The sequence below is a fragment of the Papio anubis genome, chromosome 4, assembly GCF_008728515.1.
Source record: "Papio anubis isolate 15944 chromosome 4, Panubis1.0, whole genome shotgun sequence".
Taxonomy (NCBI): Eukaryota; Metazoa; Chordata; class Mammalia; order Primates; family Cercopithecidae; genus Papio; species Papio anubis.
In genome coordinates this window covers 48912103-48925764 of record NC_044979.1, presented here as the reverse complement: position 1 = coordinate 48925764, position 13662 = coordinate 48912103, and the positions used below count along the sequence as shown (strand labels likewise).

The window sequence follows — 13662 nt, the reverse complement described above, 5'->3', positions numbered from 1 at the left end:
AAGAGTTTGAAAAAACTGGTATTAATTTTTAAAATATTTGGTATAATTTATCAGTAAAGCCATCTAGTCCTGGATGTTTCTTCATTGGGAGCTACTGATTGCTGATTTAATCTCTTTACATGTTATAGGACTGTTGAGATTTTATATTTTTCTTTTTTTATTTATTTATTTATTTATTTATTTATTTATTATTATTATACTTTAAGTTGTAGGGTACATGTGCATAACATGCAGGTTTGTTACATATGTATACTTGTGCCATGTTAGTCTGCTGCACCCATCAACTCGTCATTTACATCAGGTATAATTCCCAATGCAATCCCTCCCCCCTCCCCCCTCCCCATGATAGGCCCCGGTGTGTGATGTTCCCCTTCCTGAGTCCAAGTGATCTCGTTGTTCAGTTCCCACCTATGAGTGAGAACATGCGGTGTTTGGTTTTCTGTTCTTGTGATAGTTTGCTAAGAATGATGGTTTCCAGCTGCATCCATGTCCCTACAAAGGACGCAAACTCATCCTTTTTTATGGCTGCATAGTATTCCATGGTGTATATGTGCCACATTTTCTTAATCCAATCTGTCACTGATGGACATTTGGGTTGATTCCAAGTCTTTGCTATTGTGAATAGTGCTGCAATAAACATACGTGTGCATGTGTCTTTATAGCAGCATAATTTATAATCCTTTGGGTATATCCCCAGTAATGGGATGGCTGGGTCATATGGTACATCTAGTTCTAGATCCTTGAGGAATCGCCATACTGTTTTCCATAATGGTTGAACTAGTTTACAATCCCACCAACAGTGTAAAAGTGTTCCTATTTCTCCACATCCTCTCCAGCACCTGTTGTTTCCTGACTTTTTAATGATCGCCATTCTAACTGGTGTGAGATGGTATCTCATTGTGGTTTTGATTTGCATTTCACTGATGGCCAGTGATGATGAGCATTTTTTCATATGTCTGTTGGCTGTATGAATGTCCTCTTTTGAGAAATGTCTGTTCATATCCTTTGCCCACTTTTTGATGGGGTTGTTTGTTTTTTTCTTGTAAATTTGTTTGAGTTCTTTGTAGGTTCTGGATATTAGCCCTTTGTCAGATGAGTAGATTGCAAAAAATTTTCTCCCATTCTGTAGGTTGCCTGTTCACTCTGATGGTAGTTTCTTTTGCTGTGCAGAAGCTCTTTAGTTTAATTAGATCCCATTTGTCAATTTTAGCTTTTGCTGCCGTTGCTTTTGGTGTTTTAGACATGAAGTCTTTGCCCATGCCTATGTCCTGAATGGTACTACCTAGGTTTTCCTCTAGGATTTTTATGGTATTAGGTCTAACATTTAAGTCTCTAATCCATCTTGAATTAATTTTCGTATAAGGAGTAAGGAAAGGATCCAGTTTCAGCTTTCTACTGATGGCTAGCCAATTTTCCCAGCACCATTTATTAAATAGGGAATCCTTTCCCCATTTCTTGTTTTTCTCAGGTTTGTCAAAGATCAGATGGCTGTAGATGTGTGGTATTATTTCTGAGGACTCTGTTCTGTTCCATTGGTCTATATCTCTGTTTTGGTACCAGTACCATGCTGTTTTGGTTACTGTAGCCTTGTAGTATAGTTTGAAGTCAGGTAGCGTGATGCCTCCAGCTTTGTTCTTTTGACTTAGGATTGTCTTGGAGATGCGGGCTCTTTTTTGGTTCCATATGAACTTTAAAGCAGTTTTTTCCAATTCTGTGAAGAAACTCATTGGTAGCTTGATGGGGATGGCATTGAATCTATAAATTACCTTGGGCAGTATGGCCATTTTCACGATATTGATTCTTCCTATCCATGAGCATGGTATGTTCTTCCATTTGTTTGTGTCCTCTTTTATTTCACTGAGCAGTGGTTTGTAGTTCTCCTTGAAGAGGTCCTTTACATCCCTTGTAAGTTGGATTCCTAGGTATTTGATTCTCTTTGAAGCAATTGTGAATGGAAGTTCATTCATGATTTGGCTCTGTGTTTGTCTGTTATTGGTGTATAAGAATGCTTGTGATTTTTGCACATTAATTTTGTATCCTGAGACTTTGCTGAAGTTGCTTATCAGCTTAAGGAGATTTTGGGCTGAGACAATGGGGTTTTCTAAATATACAATCATGTCATCTGCAAACAGGGACAATTTGACTTCTTCTTTTCCTAACTGAATACCCCTGATTTCTTTCTCTTGCCTAATTGCCCTAGCCAGAACTTCCAACACTATGTTGAATAGGAGTGGTGAGAGAGGGCATCCCTGTCTTGTGCCAGTTTTCAAAGGGAATTTTTCCAGTTTTTGCCCATTCAGTATGATATTGGCTGTGGGTTTGTCATAAATAGCTCTTATTATTTTGAGGTACGTTCCATCAATACCGAATTTATTGAGCGTTTTTAGCATGAAGGGCTGTTGAATTTTGTCAAAAGCCTTTTCTGCATCTATTGAGATAATCATGTGGTTCTTGTCTTTGGTTCTGTTTATATGCTGGATTATGTTTATTGATTTGCGAATGTTGAACCAGCCTTGCATCCCAGGGATGAAGCCCACTTGATCATGGTGGATAAGCTTTTTGATGTGTTGTTGAATCCGGTTTGCCAGTATTTTATTGAGGATTTTTGCATCGATGTTCATCAGGGATATTGGTCTAAAATTCTCTTTTTTTGTTGTATCTCTGCCAGGCTTTGGTATCAGGATGATGTTGGCCTCATAAAATGAGTTAGGGAGGATTCCCTCTTTTTCTATTGATTGGAATAGTTTCAGAAGGAATGGAACCAACTCCTCCTTATACCTCTGGTAGAATTCAGCTGTGAATCCATCTGGTCCTGGACTTTTTTTGGTTGGTAGGCTATTAATTGTTGCCTCAATTTCAGAGCCTGCTATTGGTCTATTCAGGGATTCAACTTCTTCCTGGTTTAGTCTTGGAAGAGTGTAAGTGTCCAGGAAATTATCCATTTCTTCTAGGTTTTCCAGTTTATTTGCGTAGAGGTGTTTATAGTATTCTCTGATGGTAGTTTGTATTTCTGTGGGGTCGGTGGTGATATCTCCTTTATCATTTTTAATTGCGTCGATTTGATTCTTCTCTCTTTTCTTCTTTATTAGTCTTGCTAGTGGTCTGTCAATTTTGTTGATCTTTTCAAAAAACCAACTCCTGGATTCATTGATTTTTTGGAGGGTTTTTTGTGTCTCTATCTCCTTCAGTTCTGCTCTGATCTTAGTTATTTCTTGCCTTCTGCTAGCTTTGGAATGTGTTTTCTCTTGCTTCTCTAGTTCTTTTAATTGCGATGTTAGAGTGTCAATTTTTGATCTTTCCTGCTTTCTCTTGTGGGCATTTAGTGCTATAAATTTCCCTCTGCACACTGCTTTAAATGTGTCCCAGAGATTCTGGTATGTTGTATCTTTGTTCTCATTGGTTTCAAAGAACATCTTTATTTCTGCCTTCATTTCGTTATGTACCCAGTAGTCATTCAGGAGCAGGTTGTTCAGTTTCCATGTAGTTGAGCGGTTTTGATTGAGTTTCTTAGTCCTGAGTTCTAGTTTGATTGCACTGTGGTCTGAGAGACAGTTTGTTATAATTTCTGTTCTTGTACATTTGCTGAGGAGTGCTTTACTTCCAATTATGTGGTCAATTTTGGAGTAAGTACGATGTGGTGCTGAGAAGAATGTATATTCTGTTGATTTGGGGTGGAGAGTTCTATAGATGTCTATTAGGTCTGCTTGCTGCAGAGATGAGTTCAATTCCTGGATATCCTTGTTAACTTTCTGTCTCGTTGATCTGTCTAATGTTGACAGTGGAGTGTTGAAGTCTCCCATTATTATTGTATGGGAGTCTAAGTCTCTTCGTAAGTCTCTAAGGACTTGCTTTATGAATCTGGGTGCTCCTGTATTGGGTGCATATATATTTAGGATAGTTAGCTCTTCCTGTTGAATTGATCCCTTTACCATTATGTAATGGCCTTCTTTGTCTCTTTTGATCTTTGATGGTTTAAAGTCTGTTTTATCAGAGACTAGTATTGCAACCCCCGCTTTTTTTTGTTCTCCATTTGCTTGGTAAATCTTCCTCCATCCCTTTATTTTGAGCCTATGTATGTCTCTGCGTGTGAGATGGGTCTCCTGAATACAGCAGACTGATGGGTCTTGACTCTTTATCCAGTTTGCCAGTCTGTGTCTTTTAATTGGAGCATTTAGTCCATTTACATTTAAGGTTAAGATTGTTATGTGTGAACTTGATCCTGCCATTATGATATTAACTGGTTATTTTGCTCGTTAGTTGATGCAGTTTCTTCCTAGCCTCGATGGTCTTTACATTTTGGCATGTTTTTGCAATGGCTGGTACCGGTTGTTCCTTTCCATGTTGAGTGCTTCCTTCAGGGTCTCTTGTAAGGCAGGCCTAGTGGTGATAAAATCTCTAAGCATTTGCTTATCTGTAAAGGATTTTATTTCTCCTTCACTTATGAAACTTAGTTTGGCTGGATATGAAATTCTGGGTTGAAAATTCTTTTCTTTAAGAATGTTGAATATTGGCCCCCACTCTCTTCTGGCTTGGAGAGTTTCTGCCGAGAGATCTGCTGTGAGTCTGATGGGCTTCCCTTTGTGGGTAACCCGACCTTTCTCTCTGGCTGCCCTTAAGATTTTTTCCTTCATTTCAACTTTGGTGAATCTGGCAATTATGTGTCTTGGAGTTGCTCTTCTCGAGGAGTATCTTTGTGGCGTTCTCTGTATTTCCTGGATTTGAATGTGGCCTGCCCTACTAGGTTGGGGAAGTTCTCCTGGATGATATCCTGAAGAGTGTTTTCCAACTTGGTTCCATTTTCCCCCTCACTTTCAGGCACCCCAATCAGACGTAGATTTGGTCTTTTTACATAATCCCATACTTCTTGCAGGCTTTGTTCATTTCTTTTTCTTCTTTTTTCTTTTGGTTTCTCTTCTCGCTTCATTTCATTCATTTGATCCTCAATCGCTGATACTCTTTCTTCCAGTTGATCGAGTCGGTTACTGAAGCTTGTGCATTTGTCACGTATTTCTCGTGTCATGGTTTTCATCTCTTTCATTTCGTTTATGACCTTCTCTGCATTAATTAGTCTAGCCGTCAATTCTTCCACTTTTTTTTCAAGATTTTTAGTTTCTTTGCGCTGGGTACGTAATTCCTCCTTTAGCTCTAAGAAATTTGATGGACTGAAGCCTTCTTCTCTCATCTCGTCAAAGTCATTTTCCGTCCAGCTTTGATCCGTTGCTGGCGATGAGCTGCGCTCCTTTGCCGGGGGAGATGTGCTCTTATTTTTTGAATTTCCAGCTTTTCTGCCCTGCTTTTTCCCCATCTTTGTGGTTTTATCTGCCTCTGGTCTTTGATGATGGTGATGTACTGATGGGGTTTTGGTGTAGGTGTCCTTCCTGTTTGATAGTTTTCCTTCTAACAGTCAGGACCCTCAGCTGTAGGTCTGTTGGAGATTGCTTGAGGTCCACTCCAGACCCTGTTTGCCTGGGTATCAGCAGCAGAGGCTGCAGAAGATAGAATATTTCTGAACAGCGAGTGTACCTGTCTGATTCTTGCTTTGGAAGCTTCCTCTCAGGGGTATACTCCACCCTGTGAGGTGTGGGGTGTCAGACTGCCCCTAGTGGGGGATGTCTCCCAGTTAGGCTACTCAGGGGTCAGGGACCCACTTGAGCAGGCAGTCTGTCCGTTCTCAGATCTCAGCCTCCGTGTTGGGAGATCCACTGCTCTCTTCAAAGCTGTCAGACAGAGTCGTTTGCGTCTGCAGAGTTTTCTGCTGCTTTGTTGTTGTTGTTGTTGTTGTTGTGTAGCTGTGCCCTGTCCCCAGAGGTGGAGTCTACAGAGACAGGCAGGTTTCCTTGAGCTGCTGTGAGCTCCACCCAGTTGGAGCTTCCCAGCAGCTTTGTTTACCTACTTAAGCCTCAGCAATGGCGGGCGCCCCTCCCCCAGCCTCGCTGCTGCCTTGCCGGTAGATCACAGACTGCTGTGCTAGCAATGAGGGAGGCTCCGTGGGTGTGGGACCCTCCCGGCCAGGTGTGGGATATGATCTCCTGGTGTGCCTGTTTGCTTAAAGCGCAATATTGGGGTGGGAGTTACCCGATTTTCCAGGTGTTGTGTGTCTCAGTTCCCCTGGCTAGGAAAAGGGATTCCCTTCCCCCTTGCGCTTCCCAGGTGAGGCGATGCCTCGCCCTGCTTCAGCTCTCGCTGGTCGGGCTGCAGCAGCTGACCAGCACCGATTGTCCGGCACTCCCCAGTGAGATGAACCCAGTACCTCAGTTGAAAATGCAGAAATCACCGGTCTTCTGTGTCGCTGGCGCTGGGAGTTGGAGACTGGAGCTGTTCCTATTCGGCCATCTTGCTCCGCCCTCCGCCAAATCGAGATTTTATATTTTTCTTGAGTCAGTTTAGGTAATTTTGTTTTCCTAGAAATTTGTACATTTCATATATGTTATCTGATTTATTAGCTAATATTTGCTCACGTAATTATTTTATAATCTGTTTTTGTTTCTGTAAGTTGGTAGCAATCTTGCCACTTTATTTGTATTGCTAGTAGAACTACCCTAGGTGAAATGCTACATAGAGCCTTTCAAGCTAAAATGAAGTGCCACTGATGGTAACTTGAAGACTTGTAAAGTGTAAAGGAATAATGGTCATTGGTAAAGATAATTACAGAGGTAAATGTAAAAATTAGTATGCGTTTTAAAATTGTAACTCTACTTTTTATTTCCTATGTGATTTAAAAGACAAAAGCATGGAAAGTTATAAATATAGGTTATTGGTCACACAATGTATAAAGATGTAGTTTACAAAAACAACAACATAAAGATAGAAGGGACAGAACTGAACAGGAGGAGAGTTTTTTATGTTATTGAAGTTAAGTTTGTATCAATTCAAACTAGATTGCTATAAATTTAGGATGTTAATTGTAATCTCTATGGTAACCAAGAAAATATCTTTTAAAAATTCAAAAAAAGAAATGAAAGGAGACTCAAAACAGTACACTACAAAAACAACAACAACCAAACACAAGAGATAATAGTAATGGAGGAAATGGAAGACTAAAAAATGGTATAGGACATAAAGAAAAAAGATAAAATGGCATAAGTAAGATATTTCTTAGCAGTAAGTACTGTTATAAGTATAAAGGAATCAAACACTCTAAGCAAAGGAGAGAGATAGGCAGAATGGATAAAAACACATGACATAACTATATCCTACTCATCTTGGATACAAACACACAAGTTAAAAATGAAAGAAGGGAAAAAGATAATCATGTAGATAGTAACCAAAAGAGATATTGATGGCTATAATAATACAGACAAAATATACCTTAAGCCAAAAAAATTATTAGAAGCAAAGAAGGACATACAATGTGATAAAAGTTTTAACAACCATCAAGAAGATATAATAATTACAAACATATACACACCAAACAACAGAGTCCCCAATGTAGCAGACATTAACAAAATTCAATAGAGTACTAGTTCTATACTAATGGATGAAGACTTCAATACCTCACTTTCAATAATGGATTAAATATGTAGATAAAAGATTAATAAGAAAATATAGGACTTGATGAATACTATGAACCAACTATATCTAATAGAAATAAATAGAATAATTTACTAAATAAAAGTAAAATGTGCCACCTTTATATATGCATAAACTGCACAGAGAATCTTCTCCATAAGACCCCATGTTAGATCATAAAGCCAGTCTCAATAAAATTGAAAAGACTGAAATTATACCAAGTATCTTTTGTGATCATGAAACTAAAACAAATGAACCTAGAAATTTTTAAAAAGAGAAGGAAAACTGTAAAATTCACCTATATGTGAAAATTAAGAACCACACTTGTAAAAAACTAAAGGGTCAAAAAGGAAGTCACAAATGAAATTTGAAAATATTTAGAGAATAAAAATAATAACATACCAAAACTTAGAGGATCCAGTGGACACAGTGCTCAGAAGGAAATGTATAGCAGTAAATGCACACATTAAAAAAGACAAAATATCTCTACCATATTACATCTTAGGGAATTAGTAAAAGATAAGCAATTTAAACTAAAACTACCAGAAGGAAGGAAATAGTAAAGAATAGAGTGAAGATAAATTAAAAAGAATAGAAAAACAATAGAATCAATGAAACCAAAATCTGTTTCTTTAAAAAGATCAATAATATTGACAAAACTTTACCTAGTTTACCAAAGAGAGAGAGACAAACAGAAATAAGACACACAAAACCATTAATATTGTAGTTTACATTTTTGTAGGTGACAGACATATGAAAACAAATATAGGGAAGAACTCATTCTAGTTTATATTTTGTTCTATCATTCTACTTTATTTATTATCTCAAGCTTTGATATTTATCAATCATATTTTAAAGACTTTAAAGTATTTCTGAAATGTTAATGAAAATGTGCCCATTTAAAGAAGAAATTTATATTCCTTTTTTACTTTATGTATTTAAAAGGAAAAGCACATATAATACAAATGCTTACACAACTTACCACAATGTTGTTTCAAGCATGTGAAATCTTCTGGTTTCTACTGTAAGATTTAAAGAATGAATGTCTATAAGAGGAGTTTACAAAGCACCCCAATTCTTATTCTGATTGAGTTTCTTTCCTCCTTTTTAATATATATGCTACAAGGGTGCAAAACTTAATGCAAGAAAATGGTTTACCTGTTAACAAGGAATCAGCAGGCTTGGATCCATTAATTCTTTAAGAGTCATTCATACATGTTTCCATTTGTTTTGTGCAGTTGATGGTGACACACTCAACAAAGTCCACCAATTAAAAGCAACTGAAAAAGAAATGGAAGAACAATGTGGGCTCTTCCCTGTAATAATTTACCTTTATTTATTCTCTATTCAAAATCTTGTTTACATAGTCTTGTTTAAATAATTTAAAGTACATATATTCTGAGCAAAATTAAAAATTAAATTACTATTCTTAGAGTCCAGGACATGTTTGACAAATATGATGACAATGTGTTTAGAAAAAAATAATCCCCAGAACTCAATATCCAAAAGATTAATTATAAAACTTATCAAATGTTTATTTGATATTCTTTATTCAACTATCTACAGCACAAAAGAATCAATATTATTCTTTAACATTTTCAAAACATTGTAAATGTTTATTGAATAATTATGTTCTAAAATGTTTTTGTATTATAGTTATGGTTTCTACTAGTTAAAATCAGATTTGTTTTTCAAAATGCAGATAACATAAATTTTTCATGACTTAGAAATAGTAGTTACCGTGTATTTATGGGACATACAATATAGAGAGGAGACATACAACATTGTGCACTGTCATTGCTATCAAAAGGTATGATTTAATGTGGGAATTGCTCCCCATGTTTTAAATCTCAAAGTAGGAATTTTTAACTGAACAACCCTAATAATCCTAACTATTCTAAAGCTCTATGATCAATAAAGCCCTCTTGAATTAATTCTTTCTTGTACCTGAATGATTTCTCAGAGTAATACGTTCAAATTATGGTGTGTAAAGTAGGGCTTCTATTATTTGGCTTAAAAAATCTCTACTCAGGAAGTTACAAAGAGTTTGAAAAATGGCTGATTTTAATTTGAGTCATGAGATCTCTCAAGACCCTGTTTCACCCAATGTACAGTGAGAATATTATCTGTCTTCCAGAATTGGTCAGAAAGGAAAGTAAGATAAAGAATATTAAAGTGCTTTGTATGCCCTAATGCACTCTGCCCATGGACATCATGCTTAAGGGAGATTCTGAAACTTGGTTCACAAGTTGCTCTTTGTGATTTGATAGAAAAGAATTACATGCTTTCACCTTTCATATTTCCTAACTGAGAAGCTCTGCTTTTTTAGATCGCCCAGAAATTTCAGTCAAACCAAGATTTGTTAGTGCTCACTATCTGCTGTGCACTTCATTGGCGGTTTATAATGCAGAGAGGAAGAGAGAAGGATTTTTTCTTTACTTCCTTTCCAACTTTTTTGTCACTTATTCAGTGCTTCTAAAATTGGTCAACCAAAATTCCACTCTTGGGTGAAGATTGTGAATGCGAACCTGAGGGAGAAACACTGGGAGCAGGCTTGGCCCAGTTTGAGGAGAACATAAATAGTCCATCTCTCATCGTCCTTCAAAAGAGCAATGAATAGAACTGCCCACATTATTTTAAATGTGATTGTCCATTTTAAGAAAAGCGTTTTTTTTCTAAATATTTTGTCCAATAGTCTTCCTTCAGGCTTTTCCATATTATTGTATCTTTTTTTTTTTTTTTTGCTTCCTGAAACACAATGACCAAAATTCAGCTCAAATAAATTAGCTTTTCGCTTTTACCTGCTAGCCTAGACAAGTTAATAAACTAACATACTAATAGGAAAGCACGGGAAATAAAAATGTCAGTAGATAAAAATTGAGTGGATAGAATTTTTTTTTTCAGGATATGAGTACAGCACTATAACACCCCACACCTCACATCCATTCCAAGAGAAACTGTTTTCACCATTTACCTCCTAGCATTTTATTGCCTTTTTGTCTATATAGACATGCTCCAAGATCTCATCCTCTGTAGTAACCAAAAGGATCTGTCTATCCTCTTATGAATATAGTGAAACTAAAAATGGTGTATGGATCAGACATCTATTTGACATGCCTGCATTTACAACTGTATAGAGCTTCACCAGCAATGCAGACTTTTTGATCATACATACTTGAAGATTGTTATAAGTAAATGATTATTTTATCTTCTAGTAAAAAGCTTAGATGATCTCACATTTTGAATAGTGGTTTGAAAAGAAGATGATCTAACTCAACTGGAAATCCATATTAGTGGTGAACTACTGTCTCATAATTTACCACAAGCACTAAGAATATGCTATGTATATGAAAGCACTGGCAAGAACACTTCCCATTTTGCAGTTCCTGAAGTTATTTCAGCTCAGTTGAGGAAGAGCCGAATCTCTGTAGCATGGCTCTGCCATAGATTCTCCCGGGGGTTTGTTCCATCCCTTTACATTCTCTGACACTTTAGAGGTATGAGCATAGAAACACGCTGGGAAATAAAAGTAAATATTAAATTTAACCTCCTATCTGTGACTAGATAAATAAATCTACCCAAACAATGAGTTAGTTAAGAACTTTGTTGTCTCAACACCTATATTTGCTCATTAAAACTGTTAACAAACCTCACCAGCGTAAAAATATAACAGAAAGAAAATGCGCAACTTCATGGAATGCTCACATTTTTTGTTTCCTTTTTTTCTTTATATTTGTTGCATTGACATCCAACTTTAAGTTGCTGAAGCCATTCTTTCTTAGGCAAAATCATTTTTAAAAGAAAAACATAAGACTATAAAATCAGTGAGTAACTCCAAATTGAAGGAATAGTTTGATAGTACAAGTCAAGATTGCAAACATCAAATGTACCATTTGAAATAGAATAAATTTAGGTCATATCATTCTTTTCCTCTCCCATTTCCAAGGATAGGTCACTGGCTCCTGAACCTCTGCAAAGAGTTTGCTCATTTACTTTACCCAATCTAAAATAAATCAAGGAAGGATACAGCTGCAAACAGATATGAAATGGAGATCACACACATTTTGATAGAAATCAATTTAAAATTTCCCAGGAACATGCTTTTCAGTAACATGTGACCTGATACAAAGCATCTTCATGTTATTAACAAATCTGGGTATATTAGAGAAATTCAGCATTATTAAATACTCATTAACAAATCCTGATCTTTGTCAGGAATTTTTACTGAAATCCCTCCTACCTGCCTAATCACCAGGTGGCAGTGTAGTAGCACTCATCCATATCTGTCTTTGAAAAACTTCAATAAAGTGGCATTACAATGAGATTTTCATACAGCATAGGTAGAAGTGTTTGGATTTTGAATTTTTTTAAGTGTTACTCTCCCCCAGTATTAAAATAGCCTTGCATAATACATTTTCATAAATTCCCTTTTGCTTTGAGTACTATGTAGATAGTTATTTTCTCCAATTTTTAAAACTAGAAAAACTGAATATATATATATATATAAAAACTCACGGTCCTTTGTTGTCTTCGTTTTAAATAGGAACTTTTTCTACATCATAAGAAGAAGCACATTATGTATTTTTTTCAACCAGCTCTTTTCAACAATTGGATTACGGCTGGGTTTCCCAAAGCTTCAACAGAAGCATATGCCAGCAGACTACAAACCTCGAAGACAAGAATCCTGACATTTCATTTTTCCTTATCTAAACTTCTCCAGCTGTCATTATGCCATCTGAGACGAGTTTTCAGTCTACAGTTCTATTCACTCTATCAATTTCTTTGTATTTGCACAATGTTCATTCAGCACTTTAGCCAGGACAAAAGAACCAATTTCAACATTTGGTTTCAGATACCCAGGGTTTACTATGTGCTTAAAGTATGTCTGGATTCTTCTCTTTTGCAGATGGAAATTCAAAGATCCAGGTCATGTCATCTGATCCAATGCCAACTAGCGAGTGTGGGACATAACTTCAAACCTGCAGCATCTATGTTTACTCTCTACTGGAATTTAATGTCATATTATCCCCAAATCTTCTTTCTGTATCAGAAATAAGATATTTGGGAATGTCTCCTAAACTCTCTGTATAATCTTTTCCAATATTAGAGTCAGTAGAAATCCTCTGTTTTTGAGCTTCAGGTGTTAACTGGGAGGCAGAAGAAAGTGCCTTTTACTGCAAGAACTGGGATTAAACTGCAGTTATATTTTTTGAAAAGCTGACTACACAAAACCTAGCTAAAAACAACAAAAACCTAAAGGAGACACTCTATGACCCAATGAACGGCTGGAGGTCTTAGCAGGCTGAATTAAAAAATACTTGGAATTTTATTTGGAAAACCTTCCTTCTGTAACCAGTCCACCTCCCTGTGCTTGATGCAGTTGACACTTATTACCCTGCAGAAGATTATTCAGCCTGTCGGCCAATTGAGAAAATAAAATCATCACGATCCATGTTTGGTGGTATAGTAACTATTAAGTTTATATGGGAATGTTTTGCAAAACATGTTAAAATTAAGTTAAAATGAAAGTGGCTCGAAATTAGGATTGTAAGATTTTGCATTTCAATTCAGTTTCCACAGCGAAGTTCGGTTGAACTAAAATTTTAAATATGTTAGGAACAAGCCTCTGCTGTACATCATTATGTTCAAAGTTCTCTGTAACTCCATTTGTGAAAACAAATGGATGAATGGGTATACATTTTAAAAATATGTCTTTGGGTTAAAAAGCCATTTTGAGTTCTTGGTTTTCAGGCTGTTCCTTCTGGTATTATTAAAATAAATGCTTCTATAGTATTATAAAGATAATTTCATTAACCTGCTAAAATGGGAATGTATTTGTCTATAGCTACAAGGTGAAAAGTATTATGAATAATAATTTCAAGATGACATATTAAATAGTTCAATTATTATTGATAATAAGATTTTATATGAGTGTGTTTTTTTTCCTATTTTAGTTATAGGTAAATCATAATATTATTCTAAAAATGGTCTTTATCAAAATTATTTTAAAATGTTTCATTAGATAATAAGCAATGCCATTATATGGATTTTTTTTATCACTTTTTAATATAAATTAACCAATCAGCATTTCTAGATATCTCATAATTTGAGAACTAGAAAGGTCTTTGGAGATAACTCAGAAAAAAAAATTTA

General features: G+C 36.1%; 1 long non-coding RNA gene across 1 annotated transcript in view; it reads left to right on the top strand.

The window, feature by feature from the left end:
• The window catches only part of LOC103883165, a 120803-nt gene extending 108222 nt beyond the window's left edge, over window positions 1-12581 (top strand). The window contains exon 10 of the long non-coding RNA XR_004183168.1: window positions 12416-12581. This is a non-coding gene — a long non-coding RNA (uncharacterized LOC103883165). The remainder of the gene's footprint in view (window positions 1-12415) is intronic.
• The last annotated feature ends 1081 nt before the right edge of the window (window positions 12582-13662 follow it).